At 33.1% G+C, this 12,386-nt stretch overlaps 1 pseudogene; it reads left to right on the top strand.

Moving 5' to 3' along the window:
• The first annotated feature begins 12,043 nt into the window (after positions 1-12,043).
• On the top strand, positions 12,044-12,142 carry LOC115848261 (U6 spliceosomal RNA; annotated as a pseudogene).
• Positions 12,143-12,386: the final 244 nt, after the last annotated feature.

Here is a 12,386-nt window from a genome sequence, read left to right on the forward strand (position 1 = left end):
TACTTAAGGTACCTGAGTTGGATCACACAGACCAACGTTGGAATCATAAATCTAACATTTAATTACCTGATAACTTTGAACAAATTCTTCAGCCTTTCATAGCCTCAAGTTCCTCATTTATATAATATGGAAAGAGTAATTAGTCTCATAAGGTCCTTATAAGAACAAGATAATAATAATACATGCTTGTCACCTAGCTAAATTTTACTGAACACTCATTAACAAAAAAAGCAACAAGAACAGTGATCATTGACCAACAACCAATAGTTTGAAGAGATGAGACAATTTCAAATTAATATTTTTTAAATTCAAGTTTGTATTGTTTTATAACTATTATCTATAGTTCAATCCCACCCTGGTTTAAAATAAAAGTGAAATAGTTTAATTTTTGATATCTCCACACTTTGATTAGAAATGAAAGCTAACACAGAATAGTATAATTTAAAAAACCTGAATCATGCACTCTGCTTTCCTTTCCCATAGATTTTGTTCTTACATCTTTACTGGAGTATAATTGCTTTACAATGGTGTGTTAGTTTCTGCTTTATAACAAAGTGAATCAGTTATACATATACATATGTTCCCATATCTTTTCCCTCTTGCGTCTCCCTCCCTCCCACCCTCCCTATCCCACCCCTCCAGGCGGTCACAAAGCACCAAGCTGATCTCCCTGTGCTATGCGGCTGCTTCCCACTAGCTATCTACCTTACCTTTGGTAGTGTATATATGTCCATGCCTCTCTCTCGCTTTGTCACAGCTCACCATTCCCCCTCCCCATATCCTCAAGTCCATTCTCTAGTAGGTCTGTGTCTTTATTCCTGTCTTACCCCTAGGTTCTTCATGACATTTTTTTTCTTAAATTCCATATATATGTGTTAGCATACGGTATTTGTCTTTCTCTTTCTGACTTACTTCACTCTGTATGACAGACTCTAAGTCTATCCACCTCATTACAAATAGCTCAATTTCGTTTCTTTTTATGGCTGAGTAATATTCCATTGTATATATGTGCCACATCTTCTTTATCCATTCATCTGATGATGGACACTTAGGTTGTTTCCATCTCTGGGCTATTGTAAATAGAGCTGCAATGAACATTTTGGTACATGACTGTTTTTGAATTATGGTTTTCTCAGGGGATATGTCCAGTAGTGGGATTGCTGGGTCATACGGTAGTTCTATTTGTAGTTTTTTAAGGAACCTCCATACTGTTCTCCATAGTGGCTGTACCAATTCACATTCCCACCAGCAGTGCAAGAGTGTTCCCTTTTCTCCACACCCTCTCCAGCATTTATTGTTTCTAGATTTTTTGATGATGGACATTCTAACTGGTGTGAGATGATATCTCATTGTGTAGATTCACATGCATTTGGAAGAAATAATCCAGAGGGATCCTATGTTTCCCCCAATGGTAACATCTTGTAAAACTATAATACAATATCACAACCAGGATTTTGACATTGATATGATCCACTGATTTTGTTCAGCTTTCACCAGTTTTACACATATTTATTTGTATGTGTGCCCATATACATGTATTTAGTTCTATGCAATTTATTATATGTGGAGGTTGGTGTGGTCACCACCACAGTCAATATATAGGACAGTTCAATTACCACAAAGATTCCTCATGCTGCCTTTTTATAACTATACCTTAAAGCCTCCAGCTCCCCCCCACATCCATAAATGAAATATGCAACATGTAAGCATTTGGGATTGGCTTCTTTAATTTAGCATAATTTTTTGGAGATTCCTCCAAGTTGTTGTGTATATCAATAGATTGTTCCTTTTATTGTGGTACACCCATGGTATGAATGTACACAATTTATTTAATCACTCACCTATTGAACATCCAGTTGTTTCCTGTTGTTGGTGATTAAAAATAAATCTGCTATAAACATTCAAGTACAGGTTTTTAAAAATGCTCCTTTCTTCCAACACCACTCCTATGGCTTTTGTTTCCTCCACTTGCTCACCCTCTTGGATTGCTACAGATTTAACTACAGTTTTACCAATGCTTAACTGGTCATTTATCACATTCAAGATAACAGGAAGAATGATCAATGTGGTGACAAGGGATTAGTCTGGTTACTAGTTGTAAATAGATAGGAGTTTGCTTGCCTCCTGTGGTAAGTAATATTCAGCCCTTAGCCATTTTTCTTTTAAATGGCTGAGAGGGAGAGAACTAGAAAGTACATTTTAAGAAGCAGGAAGACCATGTTTCAAGTGGACATACAATAAAAGAGTATTTTATACAAGTTTTTGCAGTCATATATCATTAGTAAAAGTCAAAAGAATTGAATTGTATTACTTTCAACATTAAAAGCATACCTTAATTACTTGATACTAAATATTGGCATTTGGTTTTCATTTGGAGTTCTCAAAAGAAGTTTAGAATACATAAGGGTAATTTCAAAAGCTTTATCAATTTTAACACAATGCACAGACACAATCATTTTTAAGAATTTGGATAACATAGAAGGATAAAACATTTTGCCTAGATCATCATTCTTCCTATCAGAGTCAGCTACTTCCACTGCTTTTCACTTTTCTTTGAAAGAAAATCCTGCAAAAATACTGTTTTCTTACTCTACTTTGACACTGGACTGAAGTTTTGGCTCTTTCACCTTTGTTTTTTCTTTGCAGGTTTTCCATATTACATAATCAGACATTGGAGTATTTTGTTTTGTTTTTCATCTTAGTGAATGACTATTTTATAGACCTGGATTGGCAATAACTATTTACTTTACTCTCTAATATTTATAAAGCAGATCTTCATGTAACCAGATCAACAAAGCACTATGACTATGGGCCATCAGCTGGGGCTTACAAATATTTTTTAACAGTGGAATTTAAAAAATTTTAAAGAGCATTTATTACAACACAATTTTAAAAACTCATCACAGTTGATTTAGTCTCTGAAGTGTGTAGATTAACTGAATTCCCTGAAACTTGACTGCTTGAATGTTTTTCAATTACCATTATAAACACTGAGGTTCTGAATTTTGTCAGTATTATATTAGCATAGGGAAATTAGCTGAGTTTCAATGGTCAAAGTTCTCCCTCCTCCCACAGTAATGTAGTCTGCTGTGCTCCAGCTGCCTACCTGGATACCTAATTCCATTTTGAGAAAGATACCCTTCCGTTTGGTACAAAGTATATCTAGTGCTGTCTGCATAAAGGTTTTGTTCATAAAAGGATAATTGTCATTAGAAAATAAACCAGGTTTAGAATTCAGCAAAAATCACTGTTATAGTAGAGCTTATAGAGTTTATTTCAGAATATGATGATTTCAAAAATATATGCAAAATATATAATAAATATCTTCTATGTAAATAAAATTGATTTGAAAATGTACAGAAATAACCAATTACTAGGACATTTTTGAATATATATTGCTGGAAATTTATAGGGTGGAATACAAAGTTGAAATTAATAAATCTTAGAAGTATGGAGTGACATTCTAAATGTCATATTTTGTGATATTAAATATCTTTAATTATAAAGCAACTTTAATTTACAAAAATAAAATTTTACTTTGATATTGTATCTATTAATTACTTGAAACAAAATCTATTTCAACAAGTATCCTTGTGTTAATTAAAATTTAAATTATGTTTTTAACATGTAACATCAATGAGGAAGGGGAGAAAATTTAGGGTAGTGAATTTATGATATTAAACATAGTAGAAATATTCTAAAGCAATATAAGACTGTGAACTTGTATTTGACAAATAAATGCAATAATGAGATAACTTGTATATTGAAAACTTTGTATTCACTAAAATACAATGGGTTACATTAACACACTTTCAAGGCCCTGTCACTGATAAATACATGCTTAAGCTGCTTCACCAAAGATAGTTTGACTATTTAGATTCAATTATTGCCCATTATCAAATTAAACCATTAAAACATTTTAGGGACAAATCTTTCATTTTAAAATATTGCAAAGACTAGGTTAACATTGGCAAAAATACCTAGTAGCTTATTCTGATTCCTGTGATTTAACTTTCCTCTCTGTTCTCAAATGTCACATCCCTAAGCACAGCTTTAATTTCATCTTCCAGTTTATTTTCCCCTAATGAACTTTTATGAATATCTGTCCTTTTATTTATATATAATGTATGCTTAAGTGCTGAACTATGGCTAGTAAAAAGCAAGATTAAATCTTAAGTGAACTCTACCCTGAAAACCTCAGGGAAACCATGTGCTAATGTGCATAAAATGAAAACAGGATCCTGAATATTTCTAGTTTTTCCTTTATGTTTTGGTTTACTCTTCTCATTTTACTATATTATGGGGGAAGTTCTTTCAGTAAATACTAATTCTTCCTACCTTTCCATCCTATTCCACAAGGGTTAACAGGATTTTGCTTTATATTTCTGTTGTTATTTCCAAGTAGTTGTTTATACTCCTTTGGTTTAGTGAATGATAATTGTTTGAGCAGGAAGGTTTTTTTTGCTTATTTGCTGCAGTTTACTATTTAGAATCAATATGTAGTTTGATTAATTATTTTAAGAGATGGGTCTCTCATTTTGGTCTTTTTATGTAGCTGAACCATCCTTCAAGCTTTGGAGTAATATATGTTTTGGCACATACCTCTACTAACCAAATTTATTCACAATGTAAGATGTAAATGGAGAGGGACTATATCACTTTTCTTATCAGCAAAATTCAAACAAAACTAAAACAAAAATATTCTCTAACCTTGTAATCAGAGAGTAGAATATTCAAAATGTGTGGAGGGTAACTCTTAGAAGTTAATGTTAGGAATTGTGGGCCTTTTCTGTACATATTCCTTATTTTTATGGTCCTTTGAAATATGTTTCATGAAAGAACAAAATAAAACCCAAGAAGAAGAATTAAGTGATGTGGAGATAGCAATCTACCAGAGAAAGAGTTCAGAGTAATGACTGTAAAGATGATCAAAGAACTTGGGAGCAGAATGGATGTACAGATGAGAAATTATAAGTTTTTTGACAGAGAATTAGAAAATATAAAGGACAAACAAACAAAATTAAAGAATAAAATAACTGAAATGAAAAATACACTAGAAGGAATTAATAATAGACTAAGTGAGGCAGAAGAACAGATCAGTGACTGGAAAACAGAAATCACAGATTGCTGGAAATCACTGTGGTCAAACAGAAAAAAGAAAAAAAGAATAAAAAGAAACAAGGAAAGTTTAAGAGACCTCTGGGAAAACATCAAAAATGCTAATACTTGTATTATAGAGGTCCCATAAGGAGAAGAGACAGAGAAAGGGCCTGAGAAAATATTTGAAGAGATAATAGCTGAAAACTCCCTTACCCTGGTGAAGGAAACAGTCACCCAATTCCAGAAAGTACAGAAAGTCCCATACAGGATTAACCCACAGAGGAATGCACCATGGCACAATGCAATCAAAATGACAAAAATTAAAGATAAAGAGAGAATTTTAAAAGCAACAAGGGAAAAATAGCATACAAGGGAATCTCCATAAGGCTATCAGCTGATTTGTCCATAGGCCAGAATGGAGTGGCACATTATACTTAAAGTGATGAAAGAGAAAAACCTACAACCAAGAATACTCTACCTAGCAAGGCACTTGTTCACATTTGATGGAGAAAACAAAAGCTTTACAGACAAGATAAAGCTAAAAGAATTCAGCACCACCCAACTAGCTTTACATAAAATGCTAAAGGAACATCTGTAGGGAGAAAAGAAAAGGCCACAACTAGAAACAAGAAAACTACAAAATGGAAAATCTCACTGGTAAAAGCAAAAATACAATAAAGGTAGAAAATCATCCATTCAGAGAGCTTGTAGGGAGGTTAAAGACAAAAGTAGTAAAATCATTTGTATTCACAAAAAGCAGTTAAGGGATACACAAAAGAATTAGATGTAAAATATAACATCAAAAACCATAATCATGAGGGGAGGAGAGTACAAATGCAGGGTATGTAAAATGTGTTTGAAATTAAGAGATCAGCAACTTAAAACAAGCACATATATAGACTCCTATACAGAAACCTCACAGGTACTGCCAAAAAAAAAAAATCTGTAATAGATATACACACACAAAAGAAAAAAGAATCCAAACATGACACTAAAGATAGTAATCAAATCTCAAGAGAAGAGAGCAAAAGAAGGAAACGGAACAAAAGACCTATAAAAACAAATTCAAAACAATGAATAAAATGGCAATACAAACATACATATCAATAATTACCTTAAGTATAAACAGACTAAATGCTACAACCAAAAGACACAGACTGGCTGAATGGATACAACAACAAGACCCATATAATTGTTGCCTACAAGAAACTCATTTCAGATCTAGAGACATGTATGGACTGAAAGTGAGGGGATGGAAAAAGATATCCTATGCAAATGGAAACCAAAAGAAAGCTGGAGTAGCTATACTTATATCTGACAAAATAGACTTTAAAATAAAGATTGTCACAAGAGACAAAGAAGGACACTACATAATGATCAAAGGATCAATCCAAGAAGATATAACAATTGTAAATATATATGCACACAACACAAGAGCACCTCAATATATAAGGCAAATGTTAACAGACTAAAAGGAGAATTTGACAGTAACGCAATAATAGTAGGGAAATTTAACACCTCACTTACACCAATGAAAAGATCATTGAGAAAGAAAGTCAATAAGGAAATGCGGGCCTTAAATGACACATTAGACCATATGGTCTTAATTAATTTTTTATATGCCTTTCCTCCAAAAGCAGTAGAATACACATTCTTTTCAAGTGCACATAAAATATTTTCCAAGATTGATCACATGCTGGGCCACAAAGCAAGCCTCAGTAAATTTATGAAAACTGAAATCATATCAAGCAACTTATCTGACCACAACACTATGAGGGTAGAAATCAACTACGAGATTTAAAAAAATGCAAAAAACACGAACACAAGGGGGCTAACCAATATGTTACTAAACAACCAATGGCTCACTGAAGAAATCAAAGATGAAATCAAAAATTATCTAGAGACAAATGAAAATAAAAAATAATGATCCAAAACCTATGGGACACAGCAAAAGCAGTTCTAAGAGGGAAGTTTATAGCAATACAATCTTACCTCAGGAAACAAGAAAAATCTCAAATAGAAAACCTAACCTTACACCTAAAGCAACTAGAGAAAGAAGAAGAAACAAAACCCAAAAGTAGAAGAAGGAAAGAAATCAAAAAGATCAGAGCAGAAATAAATGAAATAGAGGCTAAAGAAAGAGAAAAGATCAGTGAAACTAAAAGTTGGTTCTTTGAAAAGATAAACAAAATTGATAAACCTTTAGCTGGACTCATCAAGAAAAAAAGTGAAAGGGCCTAAATTAATAAATTCAGAAATGAAAAAGGAGATGTTACAACCAAAACCACAGAAACACAGAAGATCAGAAGAGACTGCTACAAACAACTATATACCAAGAAAACGAACAAAGTAGAAGAAATGGACAAATTCTTAGAAATGTACAATCTCCCAAGACTGAACCAGGAAGAAATAGAAAATACTGAGAGACCATTTACCAGTACAGTATCAAAAAACCAGCTCAATCAAAAAATGGGCAGAATGGGACTTCTCTGGTGGAGCAGTGGTTGGAAGACTGCATGCCAATGCAGGGGACACGGGTTTGAGCCCTGGTCCAGGAAGATCCCACATGCCGCGGAGCAACTAACCCTGTGTGCCACAACTACTGAGCTCACGTGCCACAGCTTCTGAAGCCCATGTGCCTAGAGCCCGTGCTCCACAACAAGAGAAGCCACCACAATGAGAAGCCCATGCACTGCAACGAAGAGTAGCCCCCACTCGCCGCAACTAGAGAAAGCCCACGTGCAGGAAGAAAGACCCAACACAGCCAAAATAAATAAATTAATTAATTAATTTTTAAAAAATGGGCAGAAGACTTAAGTAGACGTTTCTCCAAAGAAGAAATATGGATGGCCAACAGACACATGAAAAGATGCTCAATATTGCTAATTATTAGAGAAATGCAAATCAAAACTATAATGAGTTAACACAACACACCAGTCAGAATGCCCATCATTAAAAAGTCTACAAATAACAAATGCTGGAGACATTGTGGGGAAAAAGGAGCCCCTCCTACTCTCTGGGTGAGAATATAAATTGGTGCAGCCACAATGGAGAAAATCTGGAGGTTTGTTAAAAAAATAAATCTAGAGTTACTGTATGATCCTACAACCCCACTCCTGGGCATGTACCCAGAGAAAACTCTAATTCAAAAGATACACACACACCAGTGCTCACTGCAGCACTATTTATGGTAGCTAAGACATAGAAGCAAACTAAATGTCCATCAACAGATGAATTGATAAAGAAGATGTGGTATATCTTTTATTTTACCACAAAAAATAATGAAATAATGCCATTTGCAGCAACATGGATGGACCTAAAGATTATTATATTAAGTGAAGTAAGTCAGACAAAGACAAATAGCATATGATATCACTTATATGTGGAATCTAAAAAAATGACAGAAAAGAACTTATTTACAAAAACAGAAATACAGTCACAGACATAAAAATAAAACATGGTTTCTAAAGGGGATTGTGGGGGCGATGGAGGGAGAGATAAATAAGGAGTTTGGGATTAACATATACACACTACTATATATAAAATAAGTAAATAAGAAGGACCTACTGTATAGCACAGGGAACTATATTCAGTATCTTGTAATAATGGAAAAGAATCTGAAACAGAAGATATATATATATATATATCTTTAGAAGATATCTATTATATATATATATATATATATATATATAACTGAATCACTTTGCTGTACACTTGAAACTAACACAACATTGTAAATTAACTATAGTTCCATTAAGAAAAAGACTGCATTGTATTGGAATCAGTATAAATACTCAATGTCACAAAATAAAGTCCAAAAGTAGGCCTATAAATAATCAGTCAATTGATTTTCAACAGAAGCACCAAGGTAATTCAGTGAGGAAAGAAGAGACTCTTTAAGCTGTTGGAATAACTGGGTACCTTTACATTAAAAAAGTACATCAGCTTCTACCTCATACCATAAAGAAAAGTTGATCCAAGATGAATCACCAAACTAAACATAAATTCTAAGAGTTTCAACATTCTAGAGAAGACTTAGAATACATTTTCACAATTCAGGCAAATATTTTTTAGAGAACTTAGCAAAAGCACTAAGCATAAAATGAAAAATGGTAAATAGTATTTCATCAAAATTAAAAACATCTGCTCATCAAGGAATGCCATTGCCTAAATGAAAACTCTAACCTAGACTGGGAGAGGATATTTGCAATGCACATAATCCAAAAAAGATATCTTAACCAGAATAAATAAAGAACTTCTACAATTTGATGATTTTTAAAAAGGAAAACCAATTTGAAATACTTGAATAGACACTTCACAGAGGAAATATATGAATGGCTAATTAGCAAATGAGAAAATGCTCAACATCCAGTCATCAGGAAAAAAAGAAAAAATATATCACTTTACATAAGCTTGAATGGCTAGAGTTAAAAATACTGATACATGAAATGTTGGTAAGGATGTGGAGCAAATGGAACACTTACACATTGCTTGTGTGAGTGTAAAATGCTACAACCACTTCTGAAAACAGAAAAATTATAAATATAATTTTTATTACTTGTATCATATTATGTATTTTTACATAATCTATTGTGTATTATATCTATTATATACATAATACCTCAGCAATTCACCCTAGAAAAATAGAAATAGAAACCCACAAAAATAGTTGTATAATAATGTTGAAGACAGTTTTATTCACAGTACCTAAAAGCTGTACACAACCAGTATATCCTTAGGTAGACAGATAAATAAATTCTGATATGGCCATGAAATGGAATACTATTCAGCAGTAAAAAACAATGCACTACCAACACATACAATAACAAAAATATGACTTAATCTCAAAAACATCTTTTGTATTTGGCTTTTTTGAGTCAAAAAAGCCAAATACAAAAGAGAACATACTATATACATCCATTTCTAAGAAGTCCTAGAAAAAGCAAAATTAATCTAGGGTGAAAAAAGTGAAATGATGATTGCCTGTCAGTGTCTGGGGATTGACTGTAAAAAGCCATGAGGAAAATTAATGAGGTGATAAAATCATTCTATACCTTAATTGGGTTAGTTATTACAAAGGTTTATATATTTTTCAAACCTCATTGTATTCTACACTTTGAAATCTGAATGTTTTGCTTCATGTAAATTACTTTTTTAAAATAAATAATCAAGAAAAAATGAAAAGGAAGAACTATGAGGAGCATTAGCCTGTATTTTACTTAAAAACAAAATTCTCATTATGATGTTTTGACCTTCTTTTTGGCTGGGGAGAGACTACCCCTCCCAGGGTGAGCCAATTCTTAGAGTTAAAAAAAGCTCATCTGGAATTTGGTTTTGATATACAAACTAACCAGTCCAGAGCCATACCTCCTCTATTTGGCCCACACATGCCAGGAGATAATATTATTCTCCCTTAATCATCTAAGTGCCAGATGCCAGGCAGCTAGAGATAGCCCCCTATAGACAAAAGCCTATTGAAATTACTCAAACTAGCCAATCCTAAGCTGCTTAGCTTTCCCTGATTTGCCTTTCCTGCAGAAAACTCAGTAAAGGCAGTGGTCTAAATATTCCCTTTGTTCCTGTCTTCTGCATCCTGAACACCCTGGTGTTTTTCCCATGTGGTAATGCATGGCATACCATGCCTTCTCTTTCTATAATCTGTGATTATAATAAATGTTTTCCTGAACCTCTCCTCTGTCTTTTCTTGTGGCCTCACATGAATGATCATTTCATAAAATGACACAAAATAAAGCCCAATCAGATTACAAAACATAGTGTAAATATTGGATAGTTAAATCAGTGTGATACTAAAAGAGATAGACTAACCATTTGATTAAAGTACATATTCCATATATAAGCTTATACATGGAAACAATGTGAGTAAAAACAAACTTTGTAATACATTGTTTGGGGCAACTGGTAGTGATCTGGAAAACAAATAAAGCTATATCCCTACCTCAAACCATATACCATTACATATTACAAAGATTGATAAAATTGACTAAATGAAAAAAATTTAAACCTTCATTAAAAAATACCCTATGCAAGGTGCAAGAGGGAGGAGATGGGGATATATGTATATGAATAGCTGATTCACTTTGTTATAAAGCAGAAACTAACACACCATTGTAAAGCAATTATACCCCAATAAAGATACTAAAAAAAAATTTACCCTATGTAAGGTCAAGGACAAATGACAAATTGAAGGTAAGCAATTCATGTGACAGAAAAAGATCTAACATTTCCAACATAAAAAATTCTCATAGAAGTCAGAAAAAAAGAAAAATATCTTAATATGGAATGGAGAAAAAACATGGACAGACAATTCAGAGAATAAGAAATAGAAATTGTCCTTAAAACATGAAAAGATGCTCAACCTCACACATAATAAGAGAATAGCAAATTGAAACTACACTGAAATACCACTTCCTTTTAGATTATAACACACTCTTTCCACTTTATGATGAAGAATTATAACTTACAGGAAAAGCAAAATTTCAAATGTATATGTCCTTTGACTCAGCATTGCCACTTCTGGAAACAATCCTGCACAACACACACACACACATACATGCACACAAGCACACATCAAACAATATATGTGCAAAGTTATTGATTGCAAGATTGTTTGTAATAGACAAAGTCTGAAAACAATTCAGTGGACACCGATGGTGGACTAGTGAAATTACCCATGTTTCATTCACAGAATGGAATATATTGATAGTATAGTTATTAATAACAGATAAGAAATATCATGCACGGCAAAGACCTCCAGGATATATCAAGTGGAAAAAAAGCAAACTACAGAGTAATGTATAGTATGTTATCTTTTGTGCAAAATGGGAGGAAAATAAGAACATTCAAGTTCATTTGTATTTGCATAAAGAAAAAATGGAAGAATGTATAAACAATACTAGTAAAAATATGTTCTCACTTCAGCAGCACATGTATTTTCAGTATTGAAATTGGAACTATATAGAGAAGATTAGCATAACCCCTGCAAAAGTATGCCACAGAAATTCATGATGTGTTTCATAGTTTGGGGAAGAAAAGAAACATTTACATTCATGAAGCTAAAAGATCCCCAAACTGAATCAACCAAAAGATTATAATGAGACGTATTATAATCAAATTGCCACAAGTCAAAGACAAAGAGAGAATTTTGAAAGCAGTGAGAGAAAATCGACTCTTCACATATAAGGGAGTGCTCATAAGACTATCAGTAGATTTCTCAGCAGGAAATTTGCCGGCCATGAGATAATGAAGTGATATATTCAAAGTACTGA

Source organism: Globicephala melas, chromosome X (genome assembly GCF_963455315.2).
Source record: "Globicephala melas chromosome X, mGloMel1.2, whole genome shotgun sequence".
In the NCBI taxonomy this organism is placed as follows: Eukaryota; Metazoa; Chordata; class Mammalia; order Artiodactyla; family Delphinidae; genus Globicephala; species Globicephala melas.